Raw genomic sequence first — 25,246 nt, forward strand, 5'->3', positions numbered from 1 at the left:
GGTGCTAATGATGGTCGTATGCGTGTTTGGCGCCGTGCAGGTGAGCGCCACAATCAGGACTGCATACGACCGAGGCACACAGGGCCAACACCCGGCATCATGGTGTGGGGAGCGATCTCCTACACTGGCCGTACACCACTGGTGATCGTCGAGGGGACACTGAATAGTGCACGGTACATCCAAACCGTCATCGAACCCATCGTTCTACCATTCCTAGACCGGCAAGGGAACTTGCTGTTCCAACAGGACAATGCACGTCCGCATGTATCCCGTGCCACCCAACGTGCTCTAGAAGGTGTAAGTCAACTACCCTGGCCAGCAAGATCTCCGGATCTGTTCCCCATTGAGCATGTTTGGGACTGGATGAAGCGTCGTCTCACGCGGTCTGCACGTCCAGCACGAACGCTGGTCCAACTGAGGCGCCAGGTGGAAATGGCATGGCAAGCCGCTCCACATGACTACATCCAGCATCTCTACGATCGTCTCCATGGGAGAATAGCAGCCTGCATTGCTGCGAAAGGTGGATATACACTGTACTAGTGCCGACATTTTGCATGCTCTGTTGCCTGTGTCTATGTGCCTGTGGTTCTGTCAGTGTGATCATCTGACCCCAGGAATGTGTCAATAAAGTTTCCCCTTCCTGGGACAATGAATTCACGGTGTTCTTATTTCAATTTCCAGGAGTGTAACTTCTAAAGCATTTTTACAGACACATCTACGAAAATTGGTCATTGACTTCTCGGTTAGAAATAAAAAGCGTGTGCCATTTTGTCTAAAAGTGACATGGTGAGACCGTGGCTGTGTCCAATTAATGTAGGCTGATTCTTACAAAGAAGATGACAGCAACCAGACACTATTAATATTGCTATTTATTTAAGTAAATAGCACCGTAACCGGTTTCGAACTGAGAAGTTCATCATCAGAAGGGTGTTCACAAGATTTACAAGATGCACTTTGCATAATCGTCAGTTTTAGATTTTTACTCTTCCACTGTAGCGAAATGTTCTTGGTGTGTTGGTGCCCCACGGTAGAAAACAGTGTTAGAAGCGCCATGTGAGAGCATAACTAACGTCCAAGAGTAAACAAATATGTGACGTTAAGTGGTTATAGTAATTATATCGAAAATACCGCGCAATTTTGTTGCGAAGTTGCAGGATTGTGTTTTTGAAATATATGTTTCAGTGTTTCTGGAAATTCAGCAGAATTGCGCGGAATTTTCGATGTAAGTACCTCACATATTTGTTTACTCTGTATTTCATCGTTTGGAGGTTAGTTATGTTCACATAGGGCGCTTCTAACACTGTTTTCTACCGTAGGGCACCAACACACCAAGAACATTTCGCTACAGTGGAAGAATAAAAATCGAAAACTGACGATTATGTAAAGTGCATCTTGTAAATCTTGTGAACAGCCGTCTGATGATGAACTTGTCAGTTCGAAACCGGTTACGACGCTATTTAGTTAAATAAATAGCAGTATTAATAGTGATTGGTTGCTGTCTTCTTCTTTGTAAGGATCAACCTAGATTAGAAAACGTTTGAAATATATGTTTCAGTGTTTTGGAAATTCAAACCCTAAGGGGATGAAATAAGGGATGGAAGATTTTATGAAAATATTTCATTCTGTAAGTATTTTTGTAGTTAAATCTACGAAAATTTTTATGTGTTTTTCCGGTTGGAAATAAAAAAATACGTGTTTCAGTGTTTCTGGAAATTCAACATAAATGTTCAAATGGGTGTGAATTCCTAAGGGACCAAACTGCTGAGGTCATCGGTACCTAGACTTACACACTACTTAAACTAACTTATGCTAAGAACACCACACACACACCGAAGCCCGAGGGAGGACTCGAACTTCCGGCGGGAGGGGCCGCGCACTCCGTGACATGGTGCCACAGACCATGCGGCCACTCCGCGCGGCGGAAATTCAACAATGAGGGCCTGAAATAGGAGATGATAATTTTTATGAAACTGCTTCGTTATATTAAAACATTTTTAAAGTGAAATATATAAACATTGGTATCTGACTTCCCTGTTAGAAACAAAGAATTATATGTTAAGGAATTAAACTTTCTACGGACTTATCACCACAAGAAGCCAAAAGGCAGTATTAACTAAAACCCACCTCCAGCTACCAGAATAACTTTTTAGTCACAAACACACGCAGAAAAGAGTATGGTGCTATTGCCGTAATAATATGAAAAGTTTAGAAGATGTCACAGTTTGTGAACTAAATCAAAAAATCTATTTAACGGTCACTACGACACTTCAGCTTTGGTAGAACTGCATAGGAGAAGAAAAGACTTCTCACCAAATTAATTTTTCCGTAGGTCTAATATATGTTCATGAAATTATTTTTCTTGTAATTACTATGCAAAAGCCGGCAAAGCAGCGAGCGCTAAGCTAGTATTTACATAACCGGCACGCAAGTAAGAAAAATACCTCTATCGGAGCACAAAAATGCGAATATGTTTCTGGTTATAAAAGACTTACTGTAAAGTGGGGTACAAGCTGCCTAATTATACCTTCCCTAGTACTTTTAAAAATTTTCCGAAAGTTTGGAATGTGAACATATTCGCTCTTTCTTTTTAATATGCATCTCACCTCAAACTTGCACAAGCTCCCCTAACAGCAAGTCACTCATACCCATAAGTCCATCGTTGTAAGTCGCTCATACCCATCCACTCCCAGTTGCCCTTTCTCACACATTGAGCCCAACTCATCGTCATTATCTCTCTGTGTCTCTCTGTCATTGTCTCCTGTGTCACAGCCACAGTCCCCTTCGTTCTGTCCTACTTCTATAGTTTCCTCTCACTGTCACTGTCACAGTCATGCTCTTACTGCTAATACTTCATTCCTCCTTTTCTACTGCCTCTGTCTCCTCTCACTATCTCTCTCCCCCTCGTTGAAATTGTCATATATTCTGTCTTTCATTATCACTGGCTCTTATCTACTTCCAGTTTACCTTCCTCTTTATTCCCCCCCCCCCCCTCTCTGGCACTTTCTCCTTTCCTGTTTTCTTAGCACTGTTTTATCACTGTCAACTATGCTCCACTGCCACCCCTCTCTTTCTCTCTCACTGCCATTGTCTCCTTCGCTTTTCCTACAACACAACCACTGTCTACTATCTTCCAGTATTTACTATTTATCCATCTCTTTGCCACTGCGAATGTCGTTTTCTCTCTCAGCATAAAAAAACCCTCGAATGAATTCGCATGCCAAAATTTTTGGGGAAATTTTTAAAGGCGCCGAAGAAACTAGAATCAGGCAACTGGTACCCCACTTTTCAGTCAGTCTCTCTTAAGTAAAAACAAATACATTCGTATTTTTTGTGCTCCGATAGGAGAATTTTTTCGCTATCTCCCTTCTTTTCCCTGCTGCAGCAGGGCATGCAACTAATACGAAAAGACATGTATTGGCCAGTAAAATTTAAATAGTTTACTTAAGTGAAATTTAAATAATGCAGAACTAGTTTCATACTTCAGACCAGATTTTACATGCAAAATAAACTGCATGTGTTTCAGTACTACTACATGGGATTCCCATATGGTAATGGAAACACTTTACAGCAAATTTCTCCGTGCTACGTCACTTTATGAACTATGTTTTCGTTTCGCACCTGATTTTGCATGCGTATTTTATGCGTAAAAGTAGGGTAACTTTGAACCTCTGTAACTTGGAAGCGGATAAAGGTCATCGTCAATAAAATCTGAATACATAAATTAAAGAGATATTAATGAAAGAAAAGTTGTCTGTACCTCCATCTCTTACGTCACCCGATAGTTAACATTATCCTATCCCAATTACGAAGTGAGTTTTAGGAGTGAATGAAATGGCTCCCACAGCCAGAAATCCTACACTTTTCAGACATGTTTACCATCACAACAAAGAATAAATCGCGTGTATCGTACTAACACAACAAAAGAAATTACAATCTTTTCACAGTTGTTAGAGATCGGAAGCTTAGGAGTATATCGTGAAAACTTCAGCCGTTTGCTGTGTATAATGTTTCAGTCCGGCTGGGTTTCGGTCCGAGAAACAAACACAACATACATAATTAAGGCGAGGACGACAAATTGATCACTTCAGAGCAGATGCGCAACACGGTCGAACTCTTACGAAAATCAATGAAATGCCGCGAGTAATGAGGATAATGTGCAAGGGGCACATCATCAGTGGTGTATGGCTAAGTTGAGGATTTGGGTCTTACGGGAAGCAGTTGTGACAACCATTGCGTCTGGATGGCGGCCGGCTGCGGTGGCCGTGCGGTTCTAGGCACTTCAGTCCGGAACCGCGTGACTGCTACGGTCGCAGGTTCGAATCCTGCCTCGGGTATGGATGTGTGTGATGTCCTTAGGTTAGTTAGGTTTAAGTAGTCCTAAGTTTTAGGGGAGTGATGACCTCAGATGTTGAGTCCCATAGTGCTCAGAGCCATTTGAACCATTTTTCTGGATGGCGTAGTAGTCAGGGCAGCTGCTTAGTTAGCAAGACACCTGTGTTCGAATCCTGGTCCGGCACACAATTTTCAATTCTGCACACTGATTTAAATCAATGCCAAGTAACCGTTAATATCATTAATTCTTTTATGCCTCGCTTCGTCTGCATTACAGAATACTAACGTTACTAGAGAATGTAGATAAATAAGAGTATGTATTGTGTAAGACAGCTTACTATTGAGGGTAGCTGCAGTCGTTGTCAAGCAAATCTGAATTCATATGTTAACGAGATATTCACAAAGGAAAAGAGGCCTACACCTCACGCCAACTCTTACGGCACCTGATAGTTAACATTATCCTATCTCAATTACGAAGTGAGGTTTGGGAGTGAATGCAATGGCTCCCACAGCCAGAAATGGTACACTTTTAAGACATGTTTACCAACACAACGACGAATAAATCGTGTATATCTAACTACTATAAGACGCGAAATTACAAAATTTTCGTTACTTTTTGAAAATACCTAATACATCCAATTAGCAACCTAAAGTACTAGCCCGCCGTCTTTGATGCCGTTAATGCAGGTCCTGTGATCGCGGATAAATGTCGAAGAGTGAAAGAACGTCATAAAACTGCTTTTGGGTAGGGCGCGCTGTATTTACGAAGGATAATGTCCGGCCAATGATGCCATCGGTGTGTAATGGTCAGTGTCTTTGGTTGCATACTATTGATACACGAACTCGTTTCTTCTTCTTCTGCTTCTTCTTCTTCTTCCATCATTATCTAGGGCTTAGGCCTAAGTATTCAGCCCTCGTTTTCATGGTCTTCCTATGTATCTTGCACCTAAAGGTCTGAAATTTAAGGCTTGTCTTGATAGTATTGAATCTGGCATTCTTTGTAGATCTTATAGGAGCTTTGTCGATTAGACTTGATCTTCTCATTTATATTAAATATCCCAAGCTCTGCTATTATGTCTTCGTTTCTTAATCTTTCTGATCTTGTACAACCCTTAACTCCTCTTAGTAATTCAATTTCTGCCACTTGGATTCTACTTTCTTGCTTTGCAGTAATTGTGCAAGTTTCACTTCCAAACAGTAATGTGGGCGTGACCATTACCTTATAAAACTTGATTTTTGCGTCTTTTCTCATTTTATTTCTCAATATTCTATTGATTGTCCTGCATGTCATTTCATATTCATACAGCTGGTTGTCAATGTCGAATTCATTATGGTTGCTTATATTATTTCCCAAGAAACTGAAGTGACTAAATTGTTCAATGGTTTTCTTTCCTTTTATGATCTTAGTCCTCAGTGCTTTTGTCCCTTTACCATCACTTTTGTTTTTAGATTGGATGTTTCCATATTATATTCTCTAGCAATCGCAAGATCGTCTGCAAAAAGCATCTTATTAAAAAATGTATCTTGTGATAATCTCAAGCCCTGATCGATTCGTTGTTTCTATATTTCAATTATATCGTCCATGTATATATTAAAAAGTGTGGGTGATAAGCTACACCCTTGTCGAACCCCTTGATTTATCGGTGTGTCTTCTGAAATAACATAGTGAGTGTTTATTCTGTTTTTTGTACTTCTATATAGGCTTTATACTTTATTATTTGCTGAGGATATTCATTTGTGTGTAATATATTCCATAAGAGGGCTTTCTCTAAGTCTATAAATGCAATGTGTGTGTCCCTACTGAACTGCCTTTGTTTTTCTATAATTTGTTCAAGTGTAAAAACATTATCAGTACCGGATCTTGCTTTTCTGTAACCATTTTGTTCTCACTTCTTAGTCGAGTAGTTTTCTTCTGGATAACAAATGTACAAAAAATGAACACAGTTTACAAAGTACAAAAGAATAATAGCAAGAAGCAGTAATCTATCTCATTGTAAAGATCTGATCAAAGCACCGATTATTTTAACTGCATCATGTGACTACATTTAGCAATTAGTAAAATACATCAAAAACAACCTAGATGATTACAGCATAAAAAGCTCTGTCCAAGACTATAGAACAAGATTTAGACTTAATTTACATTTACGATTAACGAGAAAGAATCAACATGAAACTTACGCAACCGTCCATTTTCCTTCTTTATTACACGCAGCTTGCGTGATTATGGTTTACAATCTGGCTCGCACTCGATAAAGCTTGTAACACCATATTGTCCTATCTCATAGGTCCGTAACACGGATGCATTCCACTGCATGACCGTCGCTAACGATGATGTTTTTCCGTGCATTTTCTTCTCGTTTTTACGGTTTGAACGATCTGTTTAACTCGCAATCCGAACCACATTTCATGTTGAAATCGATGAAGATTAGGTTAAAGACAGACTATAATATCCCGTGGTCTGACAGTGTTTCGATCCCGCGACCTTACTGCTTCCATGCATGCAATTTACCACAAAGATACCAGGCTCGACGCCTACAGAGACTAGTGAAATATGCTTAGACTGTTAAAAGTACCTGTTAAGCTATATATTACAGAATTACTTGATAACACAGGGTAGGACTAGGTTAAAAGTTTAATAAAACACTTGTTTCGTTTTACAATACATTCTCGGAGTATATCTTTTAGGATTCCGAACATGAAGCGGTGAAAAGAGAAGCCTTATAGCTTCACTTTGTCGTCCATCAGTCTGTCTGTCTGTCTGCCCGGCTGTTGAAAACCCTTTTCCTCAGCAACGGGTAGACGTACCAAGTTCAAATACATGTGACTTACAAAGGTCTACCGTCCCATGTGTTATAAATGTAATTATCTAAGGCAACGAAATCAAAAGACATGGTCATTTATGTCACGTATTTCGAATACTCGTAAACTCACTAATCAAAACTTTGGTCGATAATCATGAAACGTGACAATAAGGGAGCTTTCATAGTACAAGTAAGGGAAAAAAATAGAAAATTGTTAATTTATAGCTATACATCACGAAATAAACACTTCTTTTCTCATTTGTTATCAGACTTCAAACTTGAAATTAAAACATTGCTGAAGGTATTGGAATTCCTCGTACCGATATCGTGCGTGAATTAATGTTCACTGCAGCGCCAAAGAAACTGGTATTCAAATATAAAGACATTTAAACAGGCAGAATACGGTACTGGGATCGGCAACTCCCATATAAGACAACAAGTGTCTGGTGCAGTTGTTAGATCGGTTACTGCTGCTACAATGGCAGGTTATCAAGATTTAAGTGAGTTTGAACGTGGTGCTATAATCGGCGCACGAGGGGTAGCACACATCATCTCCGAGAAAGCGATGAAGTGCGGATTTTCCCGTACGACCATTTCACAAATATATCGTGAATATCAGGTATCAGATAAAACATCACATTTCCGACATCGCTGCGGCCGGAAAAAGATGCAGCCATAACGGGACCAACGACGACTGAAGAGAATTGTTCAACGTGACAGAAGTGCAACCCATCCGCAAATTACTGCAGATTTAAATGCCGGGCCATAAACAGGTGTCAGTGTGCGAACCATTCAACGAAACATCATCGATATGGGCTTTCGGAGCCGAAAGCCCACTCGTGTATCCTTGATGACTGTACGATACAAAGCTTTGCGTCTCGCCTGGACTGGGACGTTGGACTGTTGATGATTGGAAACATGCTGCCTGGTCGGACGAGTCTCCTTTCAAATTGTATCGAGCAAAATGGTTCAAATGGCTCTGAGCACTATGGGACTTAACATCTATGGTCATCAGTCCCCTAGAACTTAGAACTACTTAAACCTAACTAACCTAAGGACAGCACACAACACCCAGCCATCACGAGGCAGAGAACATCCCTGACCCCGCCGGGAATCGAACCCGGGAACCCGGGCGTGGGAAGCGAGAACGCTACCGCACGACCACGAGATGCGGGCTGTATCGAGCAGATGGACATTCAAGGGTATGGAGACAATCTCAAGAATCCATGGACACTGCGTGTCAACAGGAGACTTTGGGGTTGTTGGGTTGGGTTGGGTTGTTTGGGGGAACAGACCAAACAGTGAGGTCATCGGTCTCATCGGAGTAAGGAGGAACGGGAAAGTAAGTCGGGCGTGCCCTTTCTAAGGAACCATCCCGGCATTTGCCTGGAGTGATTTAGGGAAATCACGAATGGGCGGACGCGGGATTGAACCGTCGTCCTCCCGAATGAGAGTCCAGTGTTCTAACCAGTGCGCCACCTCGCTCGGTCTAGCAGGAGACTGTTCAAGCTGGCGGAGGCTCTGTAATGGTATGGGGAGTGTGCAGTTGGAGTGATATGGGACCCCTGATTGGTCTAGATACGACTCTGACAGGTAACACGTATGGAAGCATTCTGTCTGATCACCTGCATCCATTCATGTCCATTGTAGATTTCGACGGACTTGGGCAATTCAGCAGGACAATGGGACACCCCACACGTCCATAATTGCTACAGAATGGCTCGCGGAACACTCTTATGAGTTTAAACACTTCCGCTGGCCGCCAAACATCCCAGGGATGAATATTATTGAACATATCTGGGATGCCTTGCAACGTTCTATTCAGAAGAGATATCACCCCATCGTACTCTTATGGATTTATGGGCAACCCTGCAGGATTAATGGCCTTAATTCCCTCCAGCACTGCTTCAGACATCAGTCGAGTCCATGCCACGTGGTGCTGCGGCCCTCTTGCGAGCTCGCGGGGGCCCTACACTATGTTAGGCAGGTGTACCGATTTCTTTGTCTCTTCAGTGTAGATAACAGGCAAAATCGTCGAGATTCTTGATTCCCGGAATAGATGAACTGTCTACATACAAAAGTAAGTCTGCGCGCGAGTCCTACTAGCAGCTGGCCAATTGTTTCTGTGGTAAACATTACATCAAAGCTCAGCACAGGATAACACTAGTGTCTTCGTCTTTTTCTGAGTTCTGTACGTAACTCATGGGAAATTATGGTACACAAAAATAGATACCAAACATCGTCGTCATGGTCCTGATGTCAGCTGTTTACACTGAGGTGACAAAAATCATAGGATAGCGATATGCACATATACAGATGGCAGTAGTATCGCGTACACAAGTTATAAAGGGACAGTGGATTGGCGAAGGCGTCATATGTATTCAGATGATTCATGTGAAGAGGTTTCTGATGTGATTATGGCTGCACGAGGGAATTAATAGACTTTTAAAGCGGATTGTTAGGTGGAGTAGGACGCATTGGACGTTCCATTTCGGAAATCGTTAGGGAATTCAATATTCCGAGATCACAGTGTCAAGAGTGTGGCGAGAAAACGACTAACAACGCAGTGGCCGAAAGCCTTCACTTAACGACCCAGAGCAGCGGTGTTTGCGAAGAGCTGTCAGTGCTAACAGACAAGCAACGCTGTGTGGAATAACCGCAGAAATCAATGTCGAACGTACAAGTAACGTATACATCAGGACAGCGCGACGAAATTTTGCGTTAATGTGCTGCAGCTGCAGACGACTGATGCGAGTGGCTTTGGTAATAGCACGACATTACCTCCAGCGCCTCTCCTGGGCTCGTGACTGTATTGGACCCTACCGACTGGAAATTCGTGGTCTGGTCAGATGAGTCCCGATATCAGTTGGTAAGAGCTGATAGTAGGATTCGAGTGTGATGCGGACCCCACGAAGCCATTTACCCTAGTTGTCATCAAAGAACTGTGTGAGCTGGTGGTGGCTCCATACTGATGTGGGCTATGTTTAAATGGAATGGACTGGGTCCTCTGGACAAATTCAACAGATCATTCACTGGAAGTTGTCATCATCAGCTAACTGGAGGCAATTTTCAGCCATTGATGTACTTCATGTTTCCAAATAACTATGCGCCCTGTCACCGGGCCATAATTGTTCACGATTGGTTTGAATAACGTTCTATAGAATTCGAGCGAATGATTTAGCCACCCATCGGACATTTATGGGACGTATTTGAGATGTCAGTTCGTGCACAAAATCCTGCATCGGCAACACTTTTGCAGTTATGCACAGCTATAAAGACAGCCTGGCTCAGTATTTCTGCAGGGGTTTCCGAACGAGGCCCGACACGATATTATGAGGCATTCTGGGACTTTTGTGACCTCAGTGTATAGCTTTGTCGTGTGTTCAGTGGTTGGTGTTAAGAAATGGATGATCAGTATACCATTAGTTCAAAAATGGTTCAAATGGCTCTGAGCACTATGGGACTTAACTTCTGTGGTCATCAGTCCCCTAGAACTTAGAACTACTTAAACCTATCTAACCTATTGACATCACACACATCCATGCCCGAGGCTGGATTCGAACCTGCGACCGTAGCGGTCGCGTGGTTCGAGACTGTAACGCCTAGAACCGCTCGGCCACTCCGCCGGCACAATTAGTTTTTAAACTATATAATAACTCCTTTGTAAGAATATATAAGCAAAATATTATTTCCTGCAGTGTAATTTACGAAAACAGCTACTGTGTTCCCCAACCAAAATGGATAAAGTAACAAAGTAGTATTGTCCATTTGGGTCAACAAAACAAGGTTCGCTGTTGTTAAGAGATTGGCCATGTAATCGGGACTTAAGAAGACGTAATTCGTTCCTGATTCAGGTTTGCCGTGCTTTCTCTGAACTAGTTCAACCACATGTCGGGATGATTTTTGTTATAAGGCCACGGACGACTACTCTTTCCCTTCTTGTCAACGAGGCCTGTAAACTGTTGTTACCGCTGCTCCTATTAGATGTAACGAGACAGCACGTTCACCTGCTACGCCGCCCATCGAACAAGTCTTGGATGTGGTTGAACGGCTGTTCTTTCGTCACGATCCTTCACCAACCAACGTTGATACCTTGCGCACTCGCGGATACGACATGTGCAGTGATATCCCTCACAATCGTATCCAGATATTCTGAGTCTGTGGCAAGAAATTTAGCGATTGTAAATTAAGCACGTGGATAGCGGGGGACCAGAGTTTCTCAGAGTTTGGGAGATGTACAGTTATGAGACTGTATTTGTGTACTGCCCAGTATTTAACGCCTTACATGCGGTAATGGGCCAAAACGTTATGGCCACCTACGTAATGGCTTGTTGGTCCACCTTTGGAACGCAGTACAGCAGCGGTTTAGTGGGACATGGGATTCAAGTCCGTGGTAGGTTTCCAGAGTTAGACGTAAACAGATGTCTACGAACAGATCACGCGATTCACACAAATTGCGGGTCGTTAGATAGTGGACGTGGTTCGCAACGAGTAATTTGAGTTACGCAGTACGCTAATAAGCTTGTCATATCATGTACAGTATACGAAATCTTATCCAGTACTTCTAAGGTTTTGAACTCATCTACTATCTACGTACACACAGTCCACGGAATGGAACTAACTGTTCATTTTCGTTTCGCCGATAACACTTCCCAAGATTATGGTTGATGTCCTCCCAATACATATGAATGCAGCAAATGTATCTTCCTCTTTCCGAACACTTATTGTACCTTTATAAACGAACTGCAGAAACAATAACAAGGATTCACATCTCTGACGACCTATTATGGCTCTAAATATTGGTGGACCGTACACAGTACTCTTAAATCGGACAAATTGCTTTTTAGACAACCAGATGTTATCAAAAGACCAATCAGAGCTCTTATTTATACACTGTCTACACAGGAAATGTTCAGCCACATGTGAAACGTCAACCACGACCTGCAACAAATGATGATGCCCAAGTAGGTGTTTTAGCTGCTGTCGCGGCTAATCCGCACATCAGTAGTAGACAAACTGCGCGAGAATCGGGAATCTCAAAAACGTCGGTGTTGAGAATGCTACATTAAAATCGATTGCACCAGTACCATATTTCTATGCACCAGGAATTGCATGGCGACGACTTTGAACGTCGTTTACAGTTCTGCCACTGGGCACAAGAGAAATTACGGGACGATGACAGATTTTTTGCACGCGTTCTATTTAGCGACGAAGCGTCTTTCACCAACAGCGGTAACGTAAACCGGCATAATATGCGCTATTGGGCAACGGAAAATCCACGATGGCTGCGACAAGTGGAACATCAACGACCTTGGTGGGTTAATGTATGGTGCAGAATTATGGGACGAAGGATAATTGGCCCCCATTTTATCGATGGCAAACTAAATGGTACAATGTTCAAAATGGCTCTGAGCACTATGGGACTTAACATCTATGGTCATCAGTCCCCTAGAACTTAGAACTACTTAAACCTAACTAACCTAAGGACATCACACAACAACCAGTCATCACGAGGAAGAGAAAATCCCTGACCCCGCCGGGAATCGAACCTGGGAAGGTGCAATGTATGCTGATTTCCTACGTAATGTTCTACCGATGTTACTACAAGATGTTTCATTGCATGACAGAATGGCGATGTACTTCCAACATGATGGATGTCCGGCACATAGCTAGCGTGCGGTTGAAGCGGTGTTGAATAGCATATTTCATGACAGGTGGATTGGTCGTCGAAGCACCATACCATGGCCCGCACGTTCACCGGATCTGACGTCCCCGGATTTCTCTCTGTGGGGAAAGTAGAAGGATATTTGCCATCGTGATCCTCCGACAATGCCTGACAACATGCATCAGCGCATTGTCAATGCATATGCGAACATTACGGAAGGCGAACTACTCGCTGTTGAGAGGATTGTCGTTACACGTAGTGCCAAATGCATTGAGTTTGACGGACATCATTTTGAGCATTTATTGCATTAATGTGATATTTACAGGTAATCACGCTGTAACAGCATGCGTTCTCAGAAATGATAAGTTCACAAAGGTACAAGTATCACATTGGAACAACCGAAATAAAATGTTCAAACGTACCTACGTTCTGTATTTTAATTTAAAAAACCTACCTGTTACCAACTGTTCGTCTAAAATTGTGATCCCTATGTTTGTGACTATTACATCGCCATCTATCACAAAGCGAAAAAAGTGGTCCAACTACAACATTCATATTTCCTTACATACTACACGAATATATAATACAAATTGGGGTTCCTATTTTTAAAAAAACGCGGTTGATATCCTTTTGACCTATGGCAGCGCCATCTAGCAGGCCAACCATAGCGCCGTCTGGTTTCCCCCTTCAAGCTAGACAAGTTTCGCTCTTTGTAGTTTTTTCGTTTGACGCTTATTTCGTGAGATATTTGGACCACCCTGTATATTTGTCGTACATACCTCTGAAACGTAACTGGTCCTCCTTTCACATACATCCCTTTACATCCGTAGGAACGACAATATTGGACCTCAGCTGTTACTAAAACTCAAAACGTGCAGAAACGTTTATAAAACAATGGGAATGCGTGTAATATTCAAGTTTGGCTATTACCACAAATTGTAGGCAAGCAACGTCGCTCCAAAATCACGTGGCTATCCCGGTCTGATGTTGAGAACATTCGCAGTAGAACGAGCTCACTCCATAGATTTACCTACTCCATGGCAGCAAGACGATAGTCAGTTGTTGCTAAAGAACGTGATGACGGTTATCGTCGATAGCTCGAGTTTTTAATCAGCTTGACGCAGTAAAAAAACCTTTAATATTTTATACAATTAATTGCAGTGTCTAATAATTACTACTGTTTTAAGAGAGCTTGAACTGCCTGCGGCGAATAATTACAGTGCCGAAATTTTTATACGCGAGGACATTGTGTGCGATCTAACGAAGGAGTTAACGAAACGTGAATTCAGGGCTCCGAGCAACGCATTGCCCTATTAAACGCAATATCTAGGCTTCTTTGTAACTGTTTAATTAGGGATGCGTAATTAACAACGAAATAATGGAAGCTGAGAGCAAATTATCACAACTGCATAGTAACCCATCTCATGTTGGGCTCTAATAACGACGGCAGAAATTACAGTACAGAGAGACGTTAAAAATAAAAGCGGGTAATAGAGAGAGTACGCGATTATGGCGACGGCTTGAGGCCTTTATTCGTTGACAGAGTGCACTACTGACATAGTTTTGGGGGTCACTCAGAAACATCGACTGATGTTCTCTGATATGTTACAGAGGAGTGAATAAAAGGTGCGTGGATTAGTCAGCGGGGCTGTCACCTATTTCTTGAGGAGTGTGAGCGGTACGTGTCAAGCGTAACAGCTTAATACAAACGGCCATGATGGCTGAGCATAATCTTAGAGTCGTATTAGTGCTGTTCATGTTCCGCAGCGATGAAATAGTGTTTTTACATTCTGTCAGTTTCAGTGGTGTAAGCTGCCGTCAGATTCGGCTTTACAAATATTTATTCATGGATACTAGGACTGTGCAAACGATACTCGCATTCGAATGGCTTCGAAATTTCCCCAATGCGCTGCAAAACTCGATACAGTATCGAGCATGTTCGAGCAGCCATGTGACAGCTGATTCGCGAGGCGCGAGGTCAAGGGATAGCCCCATAGACTTACTACAGCTAACTAGACCACTCACCAGTGGTAGTGTAGCGTTCTCATATTGAGACCGCCATTTGTTGGCCGTTGAGTGTTTGCACTTACAAGGGAATGGTCAGATGCCGTAACATGTGTTTATTTTTTTTTTTTTTACATCCACTCGTTAATTGCGAAAAAGGACAGTACGCAGAACTATAGCTCCTGAAATTAACTGGAAGTCACCCAAACAAACTCACAAAAACGGCTGTTTTTCTTGCTTGTCGCATGCAGTGAACGCAGCCCACCCTTGAAAATCGCGTGTCGCGAGCTGACAGTACGGAGAGCGCGGCGCGCTTGGTCCGGAAGTGCGGTCGTCTTATCGTAGCGTTCACTGAAGAGGAATATCGCTGCAAAGCTTCAGTGAGAAACGGAGACTAATATTCGTTTCTTTTGGACACTCTTTCTTTTAATTTCTGGTGCGTATTTTTAAATATATCGTCATGACGCTAGTTCAAGTTGTGAAAGATATTCTGTACATTGTGACGGTACGTCACATAAATATTGACATTTTTAGCTGTTGTAAATCGTAGTTTATGTATTTTGTGAATATAATTAGTGTAAAAGATATAGTTAATGTTCTTCAAACAACTGATATGCAGCGATAGCATCTTTATGTAATGTCTATGAAAATAAAAAAAGGATCCAAAGAGACGCGATTGTACTGCCGAGGAGGAAGGACGAATTTTGTGGTACAGACACACTGTTTTGTTTCGCTATACGGAAGGCAGCCATTGAGCGGCTATACATATTTTATGTAAGTTATTCGTATTTATTGCTTAAATAAACTTGTTATTATTATTATAAAAAGAATTTCTTTGTAATAGTTCTCACCTCAAATGCTCGCAGTCGTTAATTATTTTTAATAAGCATTTTTTCAGTAATTTGCGCTGCGAGAAGTTCATCTTCCGATGCAGACTCTGGTCGGCCATTACGCGCCGAAGTATTAAGCTATTTTTCAGTGTTAACAGGAACTGTAAATGCGAGACTATTCGTTATAAGAACCTTTTTAAATTGCAACAGATAATTAATTTACGTTAAAATTCATGTTTTTAAACTATACAGATTCCATGAGTTCGGTAAGTTTTATCTTGGCCGCTCCACGGCAACAATCGAAATTCTCTCAAGCCTTGCTTTGCAATCAATAAATAGAAATTAACAAAATTACATTCAATTCAGTTAACGGCAACTGTATTTCAGTCATCACGTTCAATATCTAAAGTTGGTACATGAATAACTGAGGCCCTTCAAGAACCCGTTTCATATTTACTTATACACGTAAGTAAAAGTGATAAGAAAAGACAATATCTCTGAGAGAAAGAAGCATGCTGATAAATTAAAAATATAAATATATAAAATATATATGTAATTTCCTTTGTATGTGACGTAACTAATGACAAAGGACGTCACAACATGTACGTCTACATTCCGCAAGCCACTTTACGCCGAACGTTCAGTCTCCCATCACACGTGAGGGCAAACGAGGTAAATGTTTTGCTGCCTGCTATTGACAAATACAACACATATGAAGTTATCAACAGAAAACGCGCGTGAAGACTGCTTGATGAACGAAATGATAGTTAAACTTCTCGACGAGCACGTAAATAGCGCAGACATGTTGCTAGAAACGATTGAAACGCTTGATATCGCAGATTGCGAATCCACAGACGGCAAACGAAACTGAAGAAAGTTGTACTCACGTGACTCTTCGAGTGAGAGTGCCACTTATAATCACCAATTGTCACCGACAGTGACACCAGTAACTAAAATTACCTTTTAAAAGCAAAAGCGGTGATGTATTGGTTGAACAAAAGTGGTACGAAACGCATACGTATCGGTACTGTTCAAAGTAAATACCGCTTTGTACGTTCTGAACGTGAATTGAGTAGATGGAAAAAGGAAGTCGATGGACGACGTAAGAGTCTACTGGAAATTGCAACGGAGTTAAATGCGCGACTTTTTGAGCTATTTAGCGAAGCCAGTCATTGGTGTCAGCTGTACAACTCTATGTGACTGGGCGAGATATTGCCAACGCGATGGGCGCTAAAGAATTCACGGCTCCTCATAGTCGGAGTAGTCGCCTCAAAAGATCACATAAAATCATGGTAAGAAAAATAACAAAATTTGTATGCGAAACTATAGAAGCTTTTATTTCGAACACAAAGCAGAAGGTCGTTAGTTTTAGTGAATCTTACGTTTAAAATGCAGATTAATCCAGTTTTCAAAAATGGAATGCTTGCTAAAGGAACACTGTTATTCAAAGGGGACAACATACAGAGGCGACTGTGCAGTCCCCGACTGCACTCACACATTAATACAATAAAATGCCTATAATTAGTCTGGTAGGCGCATCGACGTCGGGAAAAAATGGAAAATGAAAATGTCACAGTTTTCATGTGACACGCTTTTCTTCTGTTCTGCAGGAACAAATCTCTTCTCCTTCTAGATTCGTGGTCAGGTCATAAAAGTTCTGATTCGTTTGAGGCTGTATTTCGAGTTCATCCCGACAAAGAAGTAGAGATACTTCAGATTCCAGAAGGCACGACAACCGTAATTCAACCGTTAGAGAGAGAATTTTTCCGTCAGTGGAAGGCACTCTTCAGAAAACTGAAAGAGAAAACTATTGTGTACAGGTCACTGCAGTTTACCAGCGTGACAATATTCTCAAGTTGCAGTCAGTAGAACATTATCAGCTTTCTTCTCCACAGTTTCAGACTCTGATTAAATATGCGTGGCTCTTGTCGAAGTACACTGATATTAGGGCTGATTCATTTCTAACAACAGCCCAGTTTTGTCGAAGGACGTCTAATAACGTCTGTGACTCTCGCGGCTGTCATATGTCGTCTTTGTACATGTTCTTGGTTCACAATAAATGTGTGTTCGGTATACTGCATCATTATTTCGCGTTTCTGCGGTAGTTGCAAGAAATAAAATTAATTTTTACGTGTTCTGAACCGTATATTTATTTTCGTCTATTCCACACCAATTTGGAAAGAATGTTTTAGATAACATGTCAGTTGTACTTGTCAATGATTGTTTAACTATTATGTGATCGCTCTCACTGGGTTTATCCGCTCTCTCATTGCTGTGGCAAGAGATGGTCGCGTAGTTAACGGCACCTCCTCCTCAGATGGCGTTGGCATAACGTAACCAGAGAGAACAGCGCTATACAATAGGCAGAACAAGCACGGAAACCATGCCACAAACGTCTTACTTCATGAAGTTTTTTACATACTCGCATGTCATGTCAGTAGCTAAAATATTGCGTACCTGCCGCTTTCAATATAAACTCACAGCGGCAAAAAATGCATCACAGGTTGCTACATGACAAGTCTGACCACTCCCTTATTAGTGGATTATGACGCATATCTGACAAAACGTAGCATACACAGTGACTTAACAAATGGACTCTGTATCCTTGTTGTTATAAAAGATAAGTGTGAAACTAAAGTGGCTATTTGCATTCTAGATTACAGTTATACAGGCCCAAGCTAGTTGAATTAAAAAAAGCGATAAAATTGTGGAGAGACAGATAAATAAAATTATGCCATTCAAAAATAAATTAAAGAGTGAAAAATAATCGCAAAAGATAGACGCAGAGTATGTGCAGGAAATATTAAACAAGAACTGAAAATAAAAAAAAAAAACTTTGCGAATGATAAACTAATGTCACTATCTGCTACTTCATAAGTTTCGTGCAACTATCTTGATCAAAACCATTACTAATTTCCGCTCTTACGTGTGAGAAACGAAGCCTACGTTCTTGAATAGATATTTATAACTTCCCGTGTTTTGATGGAGATCTAATACAGAAAGCAAAGAAACTACAACCATTTTAAGACAGACTTGATTACTCAGTAGCCGGCCGAAGTGGCCGTGCGGATCTAGGCGCTGCAGTCTGGAACCGCGAGACCGCTACAGTCGCAGGTTCGAATCCTGCCTAGGGCATGGATGTTTGCGACGTCCTTAGGTTAGTTAGGTTTAAGTAGTTCTAAGTTCTAGAGGACTGATGACCTCAGATGTTAAGTCCCATAGTGTTCAGAGCCATTTGAACAAACTCTTGTTGTATTTGAATAAATTTGCCAAATAAACATTTATGCTGATTATTAAGAAAAGGTAACAGTCAAAGGCGAAAATACTGCCCTTCAAGAAATATTACCAAGTACAATATTGTATTTGGTTATAAAAGGCTGCCATAGTGTACCAAGTGGGTTCGAAATGAGAATTTCGGTGCCTATTCACATATTATAATAGCGAGTAAATACGTTCTGGCTTTCAATCAGCTTGAAAACAAGATTGTAAGATTCAGATGAAACCAGCAAAAAAATTTCATCGGCAAGACCTGTCGTGAGGACAGTACCAACACAAATCGCTAGATCGCGAGACAATCGAAAGGTCTAAATGAACCCAAGATTTCTCGAACTGATTGAACTGACTGAAAAATTCGAGTTCTGCTCAAACCAGCCCTAATGCATACCTAGTAGCTCTGTCATTTCACTCAGATGCTTTAGCTCTCATTAAACTGACATTAAATTAATCCACGTACCCTTATACTAATCTACAGATTGGGAGGCAGAAGATTGAAATATTTCGTAAATTGTGCAAAAAATAATGGAATAAAGTGACATTATTCTCTGTGTTTCTATAAAGTTAAAACAGGACTTACCTTGCCGTTTGGAGGGCCGATGTCGATGCAGCTGTCAAATCATCTTTTACAGCAGTGTTTTGTCACGGATGTATATTTGGCTCCCTTCCCCCCCCCCCCCCCCCTACACACACACAGGGACGAATAGATAGCGATATCGCCAGCAATCGGTCGCTCGCTTCGACCCCACACCACAAGAGCGATTTAGCGTGCAATCTCGGCAGGTATTTCGAACTTCATTATGTAGGTAAGTTCTGCTACGGAAATGAAATTCTATGATTTGTTGCAGTTGATCTCCGTATATCAACTAGTAATAATTATAATAAACGGAACTTAAATTCATTAAACTCTTTTGGAAACGCTTTTCTTGGGAACTGTAGGCTATGTTACAGATACATTAACTTTTTCATTGACACGTATTGTGCTGTGCACACCTTTCCACCATGTATTTCGCAAAACAGTTTTAAGTCCTCCAATCACTTTTCGTTTATTAGTCTTGTAGTTTAATTATAATCATTTACACAATGGTTTCGCAATCTCATTGTGTCTATAGAAATGTTAACAACAGCACCACTAGTGGTTTCTGTAACGCTTGTTATAAACTCTCTGAGGAATGTAAACTATATTAAATGGCAAGGGACTTGAATATGGCTGTACAATAGCTGTGCTCTAAACATTAAAGTCTCCACTTAATATTATCTCATTCTGTTTAGAAGCTAAAAACTTTAGTAACTTTAATAATTCACCAGCTGGAGCCCAGTGTATTGTGACTGCCCCTGTGACTTTCTGTGTTCCGAACAAGGTCTTTAAGAGTGGAAGGGACCCTGATTATAACATCTTGTCAGAAAATTGCTAAGCAGAGAATAAGAGCTTATCACATATTGAAGAGAAGTCAATGCCTAGGTGACAAACAAAATCTGAACGAAGCGAAAATAAGCGTAAGGAGAGTAAGAGGAGAAGCGTTCTATGACTTCCGAAGTAAAATTTGTGCCCCGCAATGGGAATAATAGCCCTAAAAAGTTCTGGTTGCTAAATCAGTAAGTGGATCGAAATCATCTATTCAGTCACACGGAAATAGAAGCTGACAGAGAGGAGGTCGAAATACTGAATTTGGTCCTCCGATACTGTATCACTGCGTAAGATCGTAATTAGGTCCCTCTTTTCAATCATCACACAAACGTCAAGACGGCAGATATTGAGATAAGTGATCGCAAGATTAAAAAAGCAACTATAATAGCTTAGTAGTGGAAGGCCAACTGGACCAGATGAGACACTTGTAACATTATATACGAGATTATACGAAAGAACTTACCTCCCTTCTAGCAGGAATTTATTGTAGGTTGTTGGAGCAACGAAGGGTATCTAGCGACTGAAAAAAAGCGCAGGTTATTCTCCTTTCAAGAAGCGCCTTAGGAGAGACGCGCGTAATTATAGGTGTATATCGCAATCTCCTGTAGAATCATGGAGCATATTTCATGGTCATTTATTGTTAAGTTTCTGGAGAGTGAAAATCTCTACAACAATCAACAATCCAGAATGAGATTTTCACTCTGCAGCGGAGTGTGCGCTGATATGAAACTTCCTGGAAGATTAAAACTGTGTGCCCGACCGAGACTCGAACTCGGGACCATTGCCTTTCGCGGGCAAGCGCTCTACCAACTGAGCTACCGAAGCACGACTCACGCCCGGTCCTCACAGCTTTACTTCTTCCAGTATCTCGTCTCCTACCTTCCAAACTTTACAGAAGCTCTCCTGCGAACCTTGCAGAACTAGCACTCCTGAAAGAAAGGATATTGCGGAGACATGGCTTAGCCACAGCCTGGGGGATGTTTCCAGAATGAGATTTTCACTCTGCAGCGGAGTGTACGCTGATATGAAACTTCCTGGCAGATTAAAACTGTGTGCCCGACCGAGACTCGAACTCGGGACCTTTGCCTTTCGCAGGCAAGCGCTCTACCAACTGAGCTACCGAAGCACGACTCACGCCCGGTCCTCACAGCTTTACTTCTGCCAGTATCTCGTCTCCTACCTTCCAAACTTTACAGAAGCTCTCCTGCGAACCTTGCAGAACTAGCACTCCTGAAAGAAAGGATATTGCGGAGACATGGCTTAGCCACAGCCTGGGGGATGTTTCCAGAATGAGATTTTCACTCTGCAGCGGAGTGTGCGCTGATATGAAACTTCCTGGCAGATTAAAACTGTGTGCCCGACCGAGACTCGAACTCGGGACCTTTGCCTTTCGCGGGCAAGCGCTCTACCAACTGAGCTACCGAAGCACGACTCACGCCCGGTCCTCACAGCTTTACTTCTGCCAGTATCTCGTCTCCTACCTTCCAAACTTTACAGAAAGCTGTGAGGACCGGGCGTGAGTCGTGCTTCGGTAGCTCAGTTGGTAGAGCGCTTGCCCGCGAAAGGCAAAGGTCCCGAGTTCGAGTCTCGGTCGGGCACACAGTTTTAATCTGCCAGGAAGTTTCATATCAGCGCACACTCCGCTGCAGAGTGAAAATCTCATTCTGGAAACATCCCCCAGGCTGTGGCTAAGCCATGTCTCCGCAATATCCTTTCTTTCAGGAGTGCTAGTTCTGCAAGGTTCGCAGGAGAGCTTCTGTAAAGTTTGGAAGGTAGGAGACGAGATACTGGCAGAAGTAAAGCTGTGAGGACCGGGTGTGAGTCGTGCTTCGGTAGCTCAGTTGGTAGAGCGCTTGCCCGCGAAAGGCAAAGGTCCCGAGTTCGAGTCTCGGTCGGGCACACAGTTTTAAAATGCCAGGGAGTTTCAACAATCAACAATGTTTCCACAGACAGAGATCTTGCGGTACCCAGCTCTCCTTGTTACTCGCTGTGGACATCAGCGCTCAGTTTGATGCCGTGTTTCTTTACTTCAGGAAGGCATTGATAAAATTCCGCACTGCCATTTAGGGGAAAAAATCCGAGGTTACCGATTATAGGACCACATTTGTGACTAGAATGAAGACTTCCTCGCAGTTATAACTCAACCAATCATTCTTAACAGAAGAAATTCGACAGATGTAAATGTAATTTCAGGAGTACCTCAAGGACGTGTGATAGGACCATTACTACGAAACTTATTTATTGATTACGAATTCATCTGATGTCAGCTGTACTAGGTATAAATATACCACCTATCAGTGACATATGAAAACCTTTGCCGGACCATTTCGACTATCTGTGACGCCCCCCGGACCGATCCAAACCTCCAGATTCACACTGCACTCATCCCTTAATGCCCTGCACACTGTGTGGTTCCCGCAATAGGGAGAGACCATTCTTATTATCGTCTTTTTTAGCCCGTCTGGGCACGTAATACGTATTTTATTTTGCATGTCTCAAGGAACAGACATTGATAAACATCCATAACTGAATTAAATATAACGAAATTTATTCTCGGGCTGTGAAATCACTTGACGTCGGCTGTGCTAAGTATAGGTTGTAAATCTGTTAGTGCCACATGAAAATTTGTCGCGGAGCAGGACTCAAACGCGGAGTTCGAGTCCAGCTCAGCAAAAATGTTCAATTGTCACCAATAGGTTGTGAATGTAGATAGTAAAACTAAAGTCAAATGAATTCGCAATCCTCGAATATGTTTTCGTAGTATTTAATACAACTGTGGATCTTTAGCAATGTCTTTTCCTTCAGACATGTAAAATAAAGTAAGTATTATTATTGTTTACAGCATATTTAAATGATCTACCGGATAATGACGGAAGCACCAAGAGGCAGTTTGTCTTTGAGAAGGGATGCAGCAACGTCAGAAGACTTTACCAAACTGCGGGAAGACCTGTGGAGGATTGATGAATGGTGCATGGATTGTCAGTTGACGGCGAAAGTGAATAAATGTAGCATATTGTGCACAGAAAGGACAAGAAATGTACAACTGCACAATTACACTATTGGTGAAACAGTAACTACCGTAAAATATACAGGAGCTACCTTAAGTTTAATGACCACATAAAACGAGTAACAGGAAATGCAAATGCCAGACTAAGGTTCAAAGAAATAATCTCAAGAAAATATGACTCATTCACAAAAGAAGTGGCCTGCAAAACAGTTGTTATATTTTAACTAAAGTTCAGTCTTGATCTTAACACTTATGTCTCAATAACATAGGTTGTGATCAAGACTGAACTTTAGTTAAAATATAATAATCTATTGATCACTGTATTCCAAAAATGTTTACCAAAATTGTAAAACAGTTGTCGCTCACCAGTCTTTGAGCTTTACCAGACTGGATTAATAAAAGAGACAGATAATAGCGGCGCGTTTCCTCACGGACCTTTAATCAGCGCGAGAGCGTACGTATGGTGATACTCAAAAAACTTGAGTGACATACGCTGCAAGAGAGGCATCACGGATAGGTTTTTATTGAAATTCCGAGGGGTTACGTTCCGGAAACAGTCGGACAAAGTTTTACTATCTTCCACACAGGTCTCACGAAATGATCAAATCGAGAAATTCGGAAATTAGAGCCAATACGGCGATCTACCGACAAACATTCTTCTCACACACGACTTGTGAGTAGACAGGATTCAGCTTCCACAACATAAGGCTCATCATAAGAGTAATGTGTTTGTAGATTCTCATTCCTTCTTCACTTTAGTAACATTTCCTTCAGCTTCATTTTTCAGAGTTGTTACTGCTCCCTCAACAATTATAAACTTCAATGTAAAGCCCTTACTCCACGTGTCCCAAAACCCATAGCATTTCTCATTTAACCAGCTATGGATGGCCCTTAAGAATTAAAGCCTTTCATAGGAAAAATTTGTAATTAGTGGAATAACACAGTAAATAATGAAGTTTTGCATAGTAACCATATGACAAAATACTCTCCTCCTTGTGTGCTATCATTTGCCAAAATCTCATTTCGCTATCTCAAACCATTTATGAAATATGAGGAATGTTGTGGCTGTTTCACTTTGGCTTTATCGCTGGTTCGGTGCGGTCGAAAATGAGTGCATTACATCACGTCAATTTTCTCAATATTGGTGATAGATCTCCAACCAAGCCTAAGGAAAAATGCAATACGTTCGCTAAATTTCATACACAGCAACATATTGTGTGATAATCACCAGACGCAAAATCATAGCGACTTCCATTTGTCATTGCAAACTCTTTCTAATTCCTCTCGGTGCCTTACTTCCACGTAAATATCACAATAACTATGACCATTAACGAAATAATATGCACATCATAATGAACTTGGCATATAAAGCTACAAGTAAAGCAAAAATGAAATTTTTTTACCGAATAGTTTCCGCAAAATCGTTTGAGAAAGAATGCAGAGCGTGCGCGTCGATTCTGTCATCGCCGATCGGCCGGAAGATGCCGAACGATTGTCGGCCTCCCGTTCTGAACAAACGCATGAACTCGCCCAGCTCTTTGGACAAAAACTGGTCACAGCGCATAGGTCACTGTATCATGTGCGACCTATACAGGCGGTAGACGACAAAAAAAGGATTCCAATGTTGTCTAAGCGATTCGTCGTGTCGGGAGCTGTGATTATGTGTTCCACATCCACACTCTTGTGCCAGCTACGAGTAATGACTCTGGCCTAATAAAAATGGACAGCGACAAAACCAAAGAGACGCGCATCAATGGATTAAGGATCGCGACGAAATTAAAATTGGAAAGTTTAGGGCGACTCGTGACAAAATTACACTGACACGACAAACCTCACGGGATACCTCCTAATAGCCGGCCGCGGTGGCCGTGCGGTTCTAGGCGCTCCAGTCCGGAGCCGCGCTGCTGCTACGGTCGCAGGTTCGAA

The 25,246-nt window shown here is 41.8% G+C and overlaps 1 protein-coding gene and 3 non-coding genes across 5 annotated transcripts in view; 2 read left to right on the plus strand and 2 right to left on the minus strand.

Annotated features, from left to right (window-relative positions):
* Positions 1 to 25,246, minus strand: part of LOC126187589 (protein cab-1) — a 1,183,411-nt gene that overhangs the window by 230,081 nt on the left and 928,084 nt on the right. The gene's annotated exons all lie outside the window — the stretch shown is intronic.
* On the minus strand, positions 21,667 to 21,741 carry Trnas-cga (transfer RNA serine (anticodon CGA)). Its single transcript has one exon. It is a non-coding gene; the product is annotated as a tRNA-Ser (tRNA).
* Trnas-cga (transfer RNA serine (anticodon CGA)) lies at positions 21,838 to 21,912 on the plus strand. Its single transcript has one exon. It is a non-coding gene; the product is annotated as a tRNA-Ser (tRNA).
* On the plus strand, positions 22,139 to 22,213 carry Trnas-cga (transfer RNA serine (anticodon CGA)). Its single transcript has one exon. It is a non-coding gene; the product is annotated as a tRNA-Ser (tRNA).

The sequence above is a fragment of the Schistocerca cancellata genome, chromosome 5 (assembly GCF_023864275.1).
Source record: "Schistocerca cancellata isolate TAMUIC-IGC-003103 chromosome 5, iqSchCanc2.1, whole genome shotgun sequence".
Lineage (NCBI taxonomy): Eukaryota > Metazoa > Arthropoda > Insecta > Orthoptera > Acrididae > Schistocerca > Schistocerca cancellata.